We start from the raw sequence: 13688 nt of genomic DNA, 5'->3' as shown, positions 1-13688 counted from the left end.
TTGAGGTATTAATGCAGTACATGTGGGATTGTCTACACGAGGGACAGTGTTCAAAAGCTCTTTACAAAGTTCCCGAGTATCTCTTTTTTTTAAGAAAGTGCACCTTTTTTAAAAGAAAGGTTTGTATTTCATAGAGTGAATTTTCAGTCTTTCTGTAAATCATGTTCCTGAAAGCTCACTTGAGCTGAGCACCCACAACCTTAGGCACTCCCAGTGGCACTGGGAGCCTCACAGACTAAAAATGATTAATAGTTATGGTAGCAACCAGGAGCCAAGTGAGATAAAGGTCCAATTAGTGTAGATAGTATGTAAGTGTTAAGTATAAATCCCTGCTCTCATCCGCTTAGGTGTGATGAGATACTGGTGTTCACTGTAGGATTAAAACACACCAGTATTTTGCAGACACACCTAATTCATCACTGCATCATTCTGCTCACATGCCAGCGTAACCGAGTCGAGTCCTGAGTCAAGTCTGTACTGCCCCAGCACAGAGGCTCTTCTTACTGATGTTTGTACTTATGTACATTATGAATTAGGTGACTTCTTTCTATTCTGATCACTTCTGGTTTTAACCTAATTTTCTTTGCCTGCTGTTTGAAAAGATAAAATGAAGGAATTCTTGCCCCTTGGGGCACTGTCTATTGACACAAGTTCATGCAAGTAAATAGTTAACAAGTCACCCAAGACCAGTTACTTAGATGGTTCACTACACCATTCACTTTTATGATTTGTTTTTGTGAAGAACTAGACTTTAAAAATTATATTTGCAAACAATTTAATTTGGCTACTTTCAGAAAATCAAAATGGTTAAATTTTCATTCTCAAAGCCAATGCTGTGTGAAATTGTGAACAAACATACCACTTGATGTGCCACGAGTGAGAAGGCTTTTTGTTCATGAAAACTGTCGTCCCTTGAGGCTTCTTGAAATATACTGTACCATATCATGTAAGATTAGTCATATTTAAAATTATTTATGATCCATGCCCAGCATTATCGAGAGGGAAGTTATCTACAGTGAGTGTTTCTCTTTGTTGGCATTTTTTGCAAATAACTCAGCCGATGGTAACAGAAAATTCAGCCTGTAGATAGGCAATAACCTGTTAAACTACAATGAACCTGTGTGAAATCATAAATCTTGTACTTGGCAAAACACTTCTTTTAACCTTTAAAAATACTTCAGGAAACCCACATTGCTTGCCCTTCTGCAGATTTAATTTATTTTCATAATTCTGTGTTCCAAAGCAATGCTCACAATATTTGATGACTTTGTTTTTAATTGTTTTTTATAGGTGTATCCCAGGTTATTTCTCAAGGCCATTCTATGTGCCATGTATTCGGAAAGCCTAAAAAGATAGCTATGTTTTATTGTAGACTGACAAAAAGGGCTGTATTACAAGCAATGAGAATGTGAGGAGAGAAAGAAATACACAATGAAATGCAGACTGTCTTTCCCCTGGCAGTGGGGGAATGCATGAAGATAAACGATTTCTTATTTATTTGGAAGGGCTTGTATCAGGGAGATGATGAGTGTTGAGGGAAGCCTTAAACATCACCAGGGTAATTTGCATTGGTTCAGATTATAAAATCCCTCATGTTCTGTGGTGCTGCCAGTCTCTTTCACCACTGCAGGTTATTCATTCAAGGTTTGCAGCCAGATTGATTAATGAATTACCAGATCTTGCGTAAAATGACTTGGCCCGACTTTTAAACAACCACCAATGTTTTCTTTGCCAGTCTTGTGACTGGTGTTAATGGGTTCCAGAGAGCTGAGCCTATATAGACTTTCTGTAGTGGCCTTCCCTAGCATTTTTTCCACTTTTTAATTTTCTCTAAAACTAGTAGCCCAGGGCAGGCAGTTCAAGGAGATACAATCTCAGGGAAGAAAAAAGACATAGTAGTCAAATCCTTGATGGCTGATGCCCTTCAGTGCCAAATCAGCATGATTTATCATAGCCATCTATTCAGCACAACAGAGGTGAGCTGCATGGTGTACCTCACACAATATGCATAACTAGAGCTCTGAACTTTGAAGGAAAGCCTCAGAGCTATTTGCAAAGTGCTGGTGCTTAGTGAATACTAAATTACATTTAGGAAATAGTCTACTGCTACCAGTTATACTTCATTTTTATTCTTGACACAGACACCTAAATCAGAGAACAGTAACATTTCAGAGATTATGGTAGCAGTTTGGGTATGTTCCAACACTATAATAGGATCAGAATTTTAAGGCCTTTTTTATTATTACCAATAGTCACTTAGTTTCTACTGCAGCGTACTTTGTAGGGAATTACAGCTTTTACTAAAAAGATTAAAATGCTATTATGCAAATGATTGCAGTATGTTATTATGTTTACAAATTAACATCCATGGCTCAACACACAAATTAACTAACTATTCCATCTATATTATTAAGGATTTAATAAAGTAACTGTTGATAAAAATGAGGAGCTTGGAACAGTTAATAGGAGCTGATCATGATTTAACATAGAACTTAAACATTGTGTTTAATGTTCTAGATGGCATAATGGCAGAATAAAGCTTATCAAAGTGCTTGAAAGCGCTGTGATTGTGTGCACCACATAGCAGCCTGTCTGAGGCCCCGGAGGGCATGAACAAAATAGCTCTGGGCAGTAGCACAGAGCACACTGGTGAATCTGTAAGCAACATAGGACCGAGTGGTACCAACATGTACCTTCCTGCTCTAATAAGTAGGCTCTTTTGAAATTCAGATTCATGCAGATTAGTGTTTTACATGATAAGCACATGTATTTGGGTATTTGGGAACTTGTGTCCCTCTAAAATGCATCCTGTAATGAACTGCTTCTACGGCAAATTGGATTTCATTGCAGAGAGTATCACTGGATTGTAAAAAAGGGAAAGGCTGACTTCAGTCTGTGATGACTTTACAAACATTCCTGCAAGTTGTTATTCCTAACAGTTCATAAGAGATCATAAAAGCAAACAGATAAGAGCTGCTGAGGTCCTAGAGAAATGAATGTACTGTATGTGGTTATGGGATAGATTTAGCAGTGAAACAGACAACGTCATAGGTTTAATACAACAATAAACATAAAAGGCAAAAGATGCAGATTTGGAGTAGGAGACTTTATAAGAATGATAAAAGGTAACAAGGTATCATAAAGCCTACTTGTGAAGCTAGGAGAAGACCCTCATTTCCAGGGAAAGAAAATAGCAGACACTTTACAAAAGTGCTGGACTTTTTATATTCCTAATGGAGCAATGTCACATGTCTGGTGTGTTTGAATTCATTACCTTTATCAATGTCTGTGGCCTGACTCAGGACTCTACCTCTGCTAAATAGGAGACCAGCACAATAACATCCTGTCAATGTGGGATGATGTATGTAAACGATAATCTATGATTAGCTATGCTGACATTTAAAAAGGCTCAAGCAGTAAGTGGAATTTATTTTACTCGAACCAGCTGCTATGTAATTGGAAAGAGTTTATGCAAATGCTCTGTATCTAGTGTTACCAAGGTGTGCTGCTGCTCCTTTTTTCTTTCCTGCTTGGACAAACTACAATGCTTTAATGCAAGAACCACCTGGCATGTTGGTTGAAACCTTCAGGCAGGAAAGAAGTCCCAAATGAGCAAAAAAACAATTGCTTTGAGAGTGTATTGTTTGATGTATGCAGCCACCAAAACCGTTCCCCAGGCACGCGATCAAGAAAATGCGCCTGATCCACTTCATGGTCCCATTAAGGAGACATTTCACCTGGAGCAGCCATGGCTCGAGATGCTCACTGTGCTGCTGCTCTGTAGAGCACCTCTCCTTTTTCTAAGAGGGAAGACTAGCACTCCCCAGAAGAGTAGTAAGCTAATTAGGTCATTAGAGGGATGTCTTGGCCTGTGTTAAAACCAGCCCTTGAGGACACTGTGTTACACTGTGTTCCCACTGGCTATGTAGCTAAATACGAACTGGTGTCAGCTGCCATACAAACAAAAATGTAATAGCCTCCTTTCACAGAGGTCATCTGAAATCCACTTTGGTCACAGTCACACTCCACATCTGTTTTAGTGAGATGCAGCTTCTTAAGGTGGCGTTTGGACTTCATAAGCACACAAACAACCGAGCTATAAATTGCTACTGCTGGAGTTATTTTGAATAAGTGTATACTGTTTCATATTTATAATGGTGAGGCTTCATAATATTCACAGTGAATATATAACACAGATCAGTTCAACAAGCATGAAATTGTATGTTGTCAACTTGTCACATAAATAGAGCCATATTCTAGCTCACGATAATGTTGAACTAAATATTTTCTCCCTGGAACTGCAGAGAGGGTCACGAAAATGTGGGACAGTAGTCTTTTGTTAGAAAAACAATCCCAGACTCATTGCTAGTGGGAAGTAAATATTTCTGATAAGATTGTTATAGTTTTTTAATTCCCCATTGGCTTACCAACAGCAACAGAAAGTTTGCCTTTCTTAGACAAATGCTAATTGGTTAAATTAAATTTATTTCCGTTAATGGTTTTGTTTCTAGTGTAACCTGTTTTCTTTTTTGTTGTTGTTGCTATTTTTACTCAATGCATCATTGCTAATTGCTACTAAACGGTCCATCTTAACCCTGGCATGCTCTTCCCCTGCTGCCCCATCCCACTTAGCATTAATTCTGGCCCATGCCATTACAGTAGGATAAAATTATCACAAGTCTTCATTTAGGAATTGTTTTTCCTTAGTGCCACTAACCTATTGTGCATTAGGTCAGGAGGAGGAAATTGCACAGAACATATTTGTTGCAGGGACAAAGGAGAAAGTTTTGGTATTGGATCACGATGAACTGTTTTTTCCCTGTGAACAGAGAAAAACTACAAAGAAGGGTTTATATGTGTCTGTGAAAACTTACCTAGTTGTACCTTTTGTTGTACTACTGTGGGTAATCCTCAAATGCACTGGAAATTTGCAGCCTTTCTGGAGGAGTTGCCCCTGCCAGCTTTATAGGCCTCTTTTTCTCCAGTGTCTAATTTTTATTTTGGTAGCTTTGTGCAGGTGCATGCAGGATCCTAATGCCTTTGCAAGCGATGGGCTGCAGCCTTGGCAGGCGTGGAGCTCTGACTGTGTGTTCAGGCACACTCAGCTGTGGAGGCTGGTTCAGGTCTCGGTGGAAATCATCCCCTTTGCAATGCATAGCTGGTTGCTTTGGCTGAATCTTCCGTTCTGACACAACGGAGCAACAGTCTTGCTTCGTAATGATTGAGAAATTAATTAGCACTTTGTGGCGGTGATGAGTCTGAAGGGCCATGATTGGAGTTTGCTTTTTTACCACATGCAGTAATCACTGGGTTTTGTTTATGAAAGCACAAACCCAAAACCTATTGAGATTTTGGTGTTGTCATGAAGCGTGAGCTGTGTGATGCACTAGAATAATACTTCCATTTCCTCACACACATCTGTGCTTTTGTGCTTTACTGTGAGTAACACAATGGGGTGCTGGTCCATAATGGGTATTTCTAATCACTAAGACGATAATCAGAAGAACAGAGTATTTTCTGTGAGGAGCTGCAGTGGCAGCCTCAGGCAAGTGTTGTTGCCTTGTTGATTTATGACAGGTTTGAGTTGCCTGAGCTGCTCGCAGCCATCCAGCTTATCACATAAACTTTAGGAGGATCATCCCTTCCAAGCATATTACTGGGCTGGAGGTGTCAAATGGGGAGGGAGAACTTCTACTTCTGGCTGCTGCCATAGCTGCTCCTTGAAGGCTCAGTGATATTAAATCTTTATCAGGATTTGGAGAGGCCACCATCAAATGGTGTGAAGGACTGCAGATATCTCCTACAGTACATACACTTGAATAAAAATAGAGAAATTGGGTAGAAAAATTTCTTCCCTCGTGTCAAGAAGGTGGTGATAATGGAATATCTGGAATATTGGTTTGGTCAGAGGAATTTCCACATAAGCTGCTAAAAGAAACAGTGGGAGTTTTCTCCTGGAATGGTAGTTTCTCCTGGAGGACAAAATATTCTTTCTGAAAGTACCCCAAAACCTTTGCAAAAGGTCCAGTTTTTCTTCTGCCATGTTGCTGTATAAGCAATGACATAATGACTCAGGAAGTGCTTCAGAGACCTTAGGTAATAAGTGTTATGGAAGTGAGACATCTCACTGGAATTTTTACTTTGGTGAGAATGCTGCAGGCTTGCATATTTCCTCAGAGCAGTCAGTGACCAGAAATGAAAAGCACATATTAGGAGAGTTTTAGAACTCTTCTATCAGGAGTTCTTTAGAACTCTCTTGTTTTTGTTTTTTGCTTGCAAATATTTATCACTTGGCTAGGTAGATCTAGCAGTAATGTTCTCCATTCGACCAGGCCCTGTGTGTTGAGACCAAGTGAGCAGGATCTTTGGCCTGTTGGGACCAACTTTAAGAGGGCTTCTGGGTGAGGTGTAGGCAGTCAGGTAGTGCACGGGACAGTGTGGGTAGTAAAGGAGGAAGAATGAGCTTGGACCACAGGAGGGCTTTGCAGAATCGTAGAGTGGTTGAAGTGGGAAGGGATCTCAAGAGGCCATTTGCAGCCCAATGCAGCCTGTTCAGGAAGGACTACATGGAACAAGAAATAGAGGAAATACTTCTGTGTTCGTCTGCTGCTGCTTCTTCCCTCCATGAAATTACTTTATTAGTACTGGTAAGGAGTTTCTGATCCCATTTTGAAAATCTTAGCCCATAGTCCTAAGCAACTATGGAATTTCTTTGAGACATGCCCGTATATAGCTAGAAGCCTATTATTGCCAAATCCTAGTTTTCAGAGGAAGATGGGTTGCAGTCAAGGGTTCACAGTCTGGCCTTGGTTTTCATGACAAATTTTCATATAAGCAAACCTACTTGGGCTAATCTTAGCTTCCACAGGTACTGAGCTTGTCCATTTTCATGGGCTTATTGTTGGACTAGTGAAACTGTAAAGTTGTCAGGTTGAAATGGATGTATATGGAATTATTTCCATAAGCAAAACATAAGCGTATGCTTCCTGACCTCTGGTTGGATGTGCTCTGTGAGGCATTTGACTCTCCAGGCATACACAAAGGAGCAATAGGCTTTTATTTTTACATGTCTTGGGACACATGCATTTTTGAAATTCTTCTTCTGGTTTTGTGTTTGCTTTATTGTTTTTGCTCTCACCAGGACTAGTGTGGATTTTCTTGGCTGTATTGACTGTCCTTAAAAGCCCAACAATCACTCTTCACATAAGTATGAAGACATCAGGCAAAACATTGGCAACTGTCACATCAATTGCATCTGGGAAAAAGCCAAAAAACCTTGTGGATTTTTTTCCTTAACACTGCAGAAACATTCATCCATTTCCAGTGAGAGGGTGTCAAAGTGCTTCTGCCTGTGTGTGATGGGAGTGTTGCCATGTCTTGTCATTTTCTTTGCTGCTGATCCCACTCTCCTATAGGAAGGGTGAGGTCAAATGCTTCTCTGAAGACCAAGTCTCCCATTTGCAGCAGGAAATCTCTCGGGTGGAGAGGATAATGTTACAAAACAGAGGGTAACGTTACAAAACAGCTCTGCTGCCTCTGGCGCAGTCTGGAGCATCACAGACCAATAACTCCTATCATGTCGCTCTTGCGGCACCTTATTATCTATGTTTTTCTGTAAATCCGATCTGAGACTGTCATTACCAGTTTCAGGTAGGTGAACACCATCTGGGTGAAATAACCATGTACCAGTGATGGGCTGGAGGGGCTCTTGTTAGTTAATCATCCCTACCTTCCCTTTGATGAGTTAATTTGTCTGTTGAGCCATGGAGGAGCCCCCAAGAGCTCCCAGGAGCCCCTTAGTAAAATTCTGCCGACAAATGGAAAGATAGGGATGATTTCACTCTTTTTGCTGGAGCCTTTGCTATCTATGATACTGCTAAATCATCCATAATGCATAACTTTCCGTGCAATCTTTTTGTTACAGCTCTGGAGGCGTATTACTTCTTCGTGCATTTACTTTTTAAACATTGTGACCACATTCCTAACCCTCCTGAAAATCGCATCCCATTAATTAAAGTTAATTTTGGTACTTTCGTGTGGCCTTTTAGTTGGTATGTCAAGTTCCTTGGCTATGATGCTGGGACATATTCTTTTTTTTTTCCTCAGTTATTAAACGCTGTGTTTATTTACTTGTTTTGTGATAATGCCTAAAAACCCTGTAGTAGGGGGAGAGTCTGTATGTACTAGTGACCAGCCTATCCCAGTTTTATGGTGTGCACTTTGAAGTCCTTGGAAGGAGCAAAGGTAGTGAAAGAAGAAAAGAGCTGGTCCTTGGGGTTTACGAGTGAAGATAAACTCAACTTATTTTTCCTTCAGAGGCCTGTGAGCACTGCTCTTTAACCAGACTCCTCTTCCTCCCAGGCTGCTGGAGGCAGTTACAGCCTGCTGAGCTTGCCCAGTCCAGGAAACAACACAGGTCAGAGCTGCAATTGTGTCAATGAGATGTGGGACTACTAAACCCAAAGAGAAGCTGCCCTAAGTAGTATATCCCAACATGGAGACTTATTTATCTTAAAACCTGAGGTGAAGAACATTAAATTAAAAAAAAAAAAACCTCAACTGGAAAAAAACCCACGGAAGACTAGGAAGCTAAGAAATACTGTCATTTGGTAGATGTTCTGGTCCCTTTGTAACTAGTCAGAGAGGGTGTGTTAGTTTAGATTCAGTGCTCTTCAGCCAGATCAGGGCGAGCTCTTGCAAGGCCATACATATACCTCTGCATAGCTGCTGTGGGGGGATTTATTAGCTTTCACTCAATACTGATGTTCGTCCTAGGCTCTCTTCTGAGAGAGAGTAAACCTCTGTCTCAGATGAACACAGGGACACAGAGAAAGTGATGAAGGGATACTGGAGTAGATCTGGGAGAGTGAGTTTGGATCCAACTGGGCCATGAGCTCTGGCTAAAGATGACTGTAAGGTACCAAAGAGGTTCCTGCAGAGTTAGTTAGCATCTCTGTATTGGCTTTTCAGAACTGTGCTGGGAAGGACTGTTTGGCTGTGTCCTTTACAGACACAAATGATTTCCAGGAATCTGCAGTCCACTGCAATTGGAATCACATCAAGGTCTCCACATTGGTCAGTTCAAGTCCAGTATGGTCAGAGCCAATAGACCACGGGGGGCTCATTCTCTGCTGGACTGTCAACATCACAGAACTGCTCCTGGCACATGCAGTTCTGTGAACACTGTCCAGATGTACTCTCTGTGGACTCCCTCTGGACCCAAGAAGGATTGTTATGGGCAGCCCCATGATGTGCAGAGGTTTTTCTCTTTTGGGAAATCTCACAAGATTAGACTTGTGAAACTTGGATTTTTAAACCCAAAGCTGAAGAAGGAAAGAGATGTGCCCGTAAACTTAAGGCCGTAATAGTTCCTATTTCCTAAACCATATCTTCGAAAATGATGGATGTATATTCTTAAAGACATGGATGTCAGAAACTTCCTAATAAATTGCTTTTGTGAGTATTGGTTTTTCAGCTTGAAACATCCAGGAATGGTGCCTTCTCAGTGCTGCTACTCCAAGTTGTGCTATGCTCATAGCAGGAACTTCAAACTGGACCCTTCCACTTGATCTTCTATTATTCTCTCATGCATGATCACTCCGGCTACCTTCCATCACTAAAATGCTACCTATTTGCTGCTGTTTCTGTCAGCTTGGATTTTTCCTTAAAACCAAATTCACAGGGATGACAAAAATCCACTCATATGTCTTGTCCTTCCCTACACCTGTTTCTGGGAGTGCAGTGACAGATACCAGTTTTATTGTGTGCCAGTGTTACTGCTCTGTTTACAGCAGATTTAACAGTTTACATTAGGCCACAGTGTTACCCTCCAGTTTCCCTAATTCTATCTGCTGGCAATCCCAGCTATGTGGTTGGGGTGGCTGCCCCTGTCCTAAAGGAATTTGTGTCAATTTCTGCAGGGACAAATCCTCCCTGTGCTAAACCGCTTTGCCGTATTTGCTCAAACTCAAATTTTGACAAAGGCGTTCTGTCCACATCCAGCAGAAGAGATTGCCTTTTTTTTCAGATGCACTTGGAGGTAGATGTGTTGGAAGCTGCCTGTGTGTGGCTGATAACTGAGACGAAGCATCTATGTAGCACGATCCATGCCCTTTTCTAATTTGTCTTTGAATGACAAAAGTGTCTTCACTGAGTCAGCAAAAGAAGAGATCCTACAGTAGAATTCATTGCCCTTCTATTCCTTTTAACAGAGTGGCTAGGTTTTCCCAATTCCTCTCCAAAATCTGTCTTTAAAAGAGCTCTTATAAAGACATCCCTCAAATGTATTGTGCAGAACTCCATTGTATTTTCTAGCCATTTCTGATTCAGGCTCATAATGTGCTGTTATTTCTTTAGAATCCCCCTCAACGATGCTGGTGTGTTCTAAATAAAAAAGTAAATAAATAAAAAAAATCAAAATCTTTGTGAAAATTAGAGTTGTAGAGATTTGCAGGTAGTCCACATTTGTCTTCATCACTGTTGACCCTAGAGAGTCAGCTTTTAAGAGTTGTGTGTGAATGACCTCAAAAAAGAAAAACAGATTTAATTACAAACTCCTGCATTTCACACAGACAGTACTGTAGTATGATAACATGCTTGTTTTCAATAGCAAAGGAGTGAAGATGCTCGTAGACTTGGAATGGAAACCTAGAAAATATTTAAATATTTGGATCCATCTGAATTGTTTCTGTGCAAAGGAAATGCAATTCCTCGTGCCCAATTTGTATACTCCAGAATTCCTGGAGATGATTTCCTGCTGCTTGAGTGCTTTGGATATGTGCAGGTATCCTTTCTGGTTTTTAAAGCTTCTCACCTAATGAAGGATCAGGCCCACTTCACCTGGCTTTCTCCTTCTCTGAAATCCAGCAATTGTTTTGCATTGGTGGTAATTGTACCTAGAGATATTAGACAAACCCACTGATTCAGACTCGGTAACTCTTAGACTATCTTTCCATATTGGAAAGTCCAGACCATTCCATGATTTGGTTAGATTATAGCTTATCTCTAACCTTCTTGCTTCAATAAACACACAATATCTAACTTGACTTCTTCCACCTTATACACAAGCAAAATCATCAGTGCTTAATCTGTTGCTGGTGTTAATGGCACAATTCCTCATCCTAATTCCAATTCACTCTGCCTGATATCCCCCAAATGCCTTTGAGAAAGGCATTTTATCGCTGATACTGTGCCAAAGACACTTTCTTCCTTTGTCACTGCTGTTTGACTTTCTATGGACTTCCTAATGACCTTTTGCAGGCTGTGGTAGATGACACAATCTTACATATGGAAGTCTACAAACGAGTGCCACATCCCAGGCTGTCACTTGGGCTCCAAAGGCACAGATCCCTGATCTTGAGCTGCTACCATAGCAAGAAAGTGTAGTCTCTTCACTAGCAAAGACAAGAATGGAAAGAGTATGCAGTAAAAAACAAGGCAGTAACACAACAGCTTTTTGTTCTTTATTTCTTTTTCTGCTTGGCAGGCGGTCACACATGGCAGACACACCATGCTCTCTGTCTTCCCATAAGCTCTGCTCCTTGGGACCCTTATTCAGTACAGGTGCCATCATGGCAGCCTGGGGATCAACAGGGATTATTTTTGATTCCAGGAACCATCCAGAGTCTGAAGAAAAATATTTTCCTACTTGACTTTTTGGTAATTTGGGAATCTTCCAAGATGAAAGCTCTGCTGAACCCTCAGTTCACTTTCTCCTTCATAGCTTTCCTTGGGACAAACAAGTCTGCGTGGTTATCTGTACAGGTAAAGACTTGCCTTAGAGTCTTTGGATGTTTTCTGGTTTTTATATTCCCAAATTAAGTTATGCAAAGAGAAGGCCTCACTTAAGCAATATGTTTTGTGTGGAAACTTTGTTTTCCCAAGACACTTACTAAGTTGCTGTTCTATTATAGCCTCTTGGTCCTGCATTTTGGGGGATTGGCTCAGTTTTCATGTTAAAATGGATGGTATCCTTGCTCCCTTTTGAACTCAGTTATCACTCTGTTCCTTTCCAGTGGTCCCAACTTGTCTCTTTTGCTGTAGCCTTGATGTTCTCCCTAACATCCACTACATCATAGAGGGACCTTTGTCTTTCTAATACTGGAGTTATATCTTGCACACCAGCCTTGTTCAGTGTGTCTGTTCACTATTCTCTCTCTGTGTCAGCTTTCTCTGGAAAATTCCATTCTGGAATGCTAGTGTTTGTTGCATTGTGCCACAGTGTGTCCCTGGGAGCGACTGGCACCTTGGGCCTGGTGCACTCTGCTCACCAAGGGCTCACGATACAGGCGGGGACACGGATCCCGTTTGGAAATCCGAGCGCGGTTTATTGTCGGTGCGTGCATCGTGGGTACAGCCTCGAATGTGTTCCAGGGATGAGAGCCAAAAAGGGGCCAAGGATCCAGGGCTATATACCTGATAAAGGGGTGGTCCTTGAAGGTCAAGGTCCAATAGGGATGGGAAAAAATGGTGCAGAGGAGTGGCCGGGAACCAGGGGGACTAATATGATCACAGGGATGTGGTACGGTGGCAAAAATAGCCCAATGAGGTCCAAGGGAAGGAGGAACATTCTGGGAGGTGTGCCTATATGTGAACGAGACTGAACAGGGTGACATAACAAACTTAACAAACCAACGGAACAACAAAACCCAAGAAATACTGACATGTGGCTGCAAATGCCCATGGGAGAGAGATTTTCCTCGGCATAACCCAAAAGGGTATCTTTCCCCATTTGTCTTGGTCTGTTCAGGGTTGAGGCATAGCTACGTTGGGGATAAGCCCCTGGACCTCCACAAGTATTAAGTGAAAAAATACTGTGGTGACATTTTCTCTACAAAAAATGGCAAAATCACCAAGTTCCATGAATGCACAAAATGAGCTGCTTCTGAACTGTGGACTGTGACCCCAACACTCTTGACAATGATTTTTTCAGTCTTCTTCTGACAACTAGAAATTCATCTGAAAGTACTTAGAGATGGGGAATGTGTGCACTGCTGGTGTTGGTGCATGTCCCCTGCTTGGAAGGGGGTGGTGGTGTTGCTTGTTGTAGCCCTGCACTCCCACCATGATTACAGCCTACTGGCATTCTGGCCTGGAGAAGTTGACTAATCTGTGAGTGTCAAATCCCCTTCTATAAAGCAAGGATTATAATCCTCCTTTCTTGATCTTGTCTGTTTGAACTGTGAGTACTTTCTGCAGACACTTTCCCTTGAGATGTGACTGGAGGTCATTCAGTGCAGTAGGGGTGTTTCCTTGGTATTGCTAGAATACTGCGTAAAAATTCAAATTGCAGGAGATGGATAGTACTGTTAATCATCATAATGAAGGTGAAACATGTTTTTTGCTGCATAGCAGCAGAAGGAAAGGCTGAGAGATAGATATCTAAAATCACTGAGTGCATACTTTCAAAGACAGGATTTGCTCAGCAGCCAGGTGACAACAGACACGTTGTTTATTTGACAGAGAGGCTGTGAACTTGACTCTTGACTCAAAAAGAAAACCTGCTTCCCAAATGAAGACATATGGAGGGTTTTAATGGCAGTTGCAAGACATTGGCTGGGTTATGCCACTATGTGTGAGCTTATAAAGACACAGGATGTATATCTGGTTAGGGTATCTGTGAATTCCACCACTATTTAAGAGTAAAAAAAATCCTCACCCTAAAAAGAAAGTCAAAGAAAAATTGTGAC

The 13688-nt window shown here is 41.3% G+C and overlaps 1 protein-coding gene across 2 annotated transcripts in view; it reads left to right on the top strand.

Moving 5' to 3' along the window:
• Window positions 1-13688, top strand: part of PPARGC1A (PPARG coactivator 1 alpha) — a 368694-nt gene that overhangs the window by 305802 nt on the left and 49204 nt on the right. The gene's annotated exons all lie outside the window — the stretch shown is intronic.

Source organism: Prinia subflava, chromosome 7, assembly GCF_021018805.1.
Source record: "Prinia subflava isolate CZ2003 ecotype Zambia chromosome 7, Cam_Psub_1.2, whole genome shotgun sequence".
Classification (NCBI taxonomy): Eukaryota; Metazoa; Chordata; class Aves; order Passeriformes; family Cisticolidae; genus Prinia; species Prinia subflava.
This window is presented reverse-complemented; position numbering and strand designations above follow the sequence as displayed.